Genomic DNA, 1,792 nt, shown 5'->3' on the forward strand with positions numbered 1-1,792 from the left:
TTCCAAAAAAAAACAACAAAAAAACCTCAAGTTTTGGGGACAATTGTCCAAATAGCTGCAGATTTGGGTGCATATGACACTTCTCGTTTAAGGCAGAATGGTGGCTGATCAGAAATGTTTTAATTTCCTGATTGATCACGGAAACCGCTTCCCCATTAGCATCCTAGTATAATGTAAAAGAAGAGTGAAAAAGAAAATCATTATAAATATCTTCAAGAAGAGGGTTTTTTTATCGGATCTCAAATACTCTGAGGCACTATGAAGTTCTGCCTTATACTGTATATTAAACAAAAGTCAGCAAAAGCAGAAAGTTGTAATAGTTTGGTTGGGTGGTGACTTTGCCTACATTCAAAAGGAGGAGAGGAAAAGTTGTAAACCTGGCTGCCTGGTGCTTAAGTCCTTCGCTCCTATTGCTCTGAGCCGATTTCATAAATCTGTCCTGCCTCAAAGCACCCAGAAGTAAAACGATAGGATTTAAAAAGATCTACGAGTTTGCTTGGAGAAAGAATGGATTTCTCCCAGCCACCTGTGCAAAGAAGTCATGTGACTTAATTGAGCACCTTTGTATTTTTAATATTTTTAAACGAGGATATCTCTTAGGCCCAAAAATATATATATTTTTTTTACAAGAAACAGTGGTGCAATTCCTAAGCTTTCTCCATCCTAATTAAGGTAGTGAACCAGCCCACTTCCTTAAGAGTGTATAGCCCAGGGGTAGTCAACCTTGGCTCTTTTATGACTCGTGGACTTCAACTCCCAGAATTCCTGAGCCAGCTAAGCTGGCTCAGGAATTCTGGGAATTGAAGTCCACGAGTCATAAAAGAGCCAAGGTTGACTACCCCTGGACTATAGCCGAAAGGAAAGACGTGCAAGGATGCTGAACAAGCGATTCTGAAGACCGGTCCCCCAAATCCTGGGTGTTGCCTGCACCCACAGATATGTGAACACGGTTTCCGAGGCAGCAGGAGGTTGCAAATTGCTCCCACTCCTATCTCTGACTCCCGCCTCTTCCCGCTTAATGAACTGCGCAGTCCTGGGGTTACGACGGCAACCAGGACTCCTGGGGTTGCTGTTGCTAAGCGATGCGGTCACAATGTTGTGTGGTTATTATGTCTTACATTTGTTTGCTGCGCACTGTGAGAAAAAAAATACAACCACATATCTAAAACAAGAGTAAAACACTCTTCAAATACGAATGTGACGGAGCGTTTTTCAGCCGCATTGCTTAGCCATGGAATTCCTGGTCCCAAAGGGCCGTCGTAACTTGAGGACTAGCTTTAGAGCAAATGAGATGGTCGGCATGAAAGAAATCGCTGAAAAAAGAGAGCTGGATTACTGCCAAAACAGATGACAACGCCCCCAAATCCCTGCGATCCTCAGGAAGAAAGGGCTGGGGGGGTCACTTTGAAGATGGGTGGACTTCAACTCCCAGAATTCCCCAGCATGCATACATGCATGCATGCTGGCTGGCTGGCTGGCTGGCTGGCTGGCTGGGGAATTCTGGGAGTAGAAGTCCACCCATCTTCAAGAGGAACCCAGGCTAGAAAATATTGGGACTTAAAGCCCCCCCATCCTTCACATGATATACCGGCATGGATGCTGGCTGGGGAATTCTGGGAGTGAAGCCACACACACACACACACACACCTACCTATATTTAAAAGAGCATGCATTGGGGAATTCTGGGAGTGAAGACACACACACACACACACACACACACAACCTACCTTTAAAGGCTCATGCATGCTGGGGAATTCTGGGAGCGAAGCCACACACACACACACACACACAC

The sequence above is a fragment of the Protobothrops mucrosquamatus genome, unplaced genomic scaffold, assembly GCF_001527695.2.
Source record: "Protobothrops mucrosquamatus isolate PMUCROS unplaced genomic scaffold, P.Mucros_1.0 scaffold2814, whole genome shotgun sequence".
NCBI classification, from domain to species: domain Eukaryota; kingdom Metazoa; phylum Chordata; class Lepidosauria; order Squamata; family Viperidae; genus Protobothrops; species Protobothrops mucrosquamatus.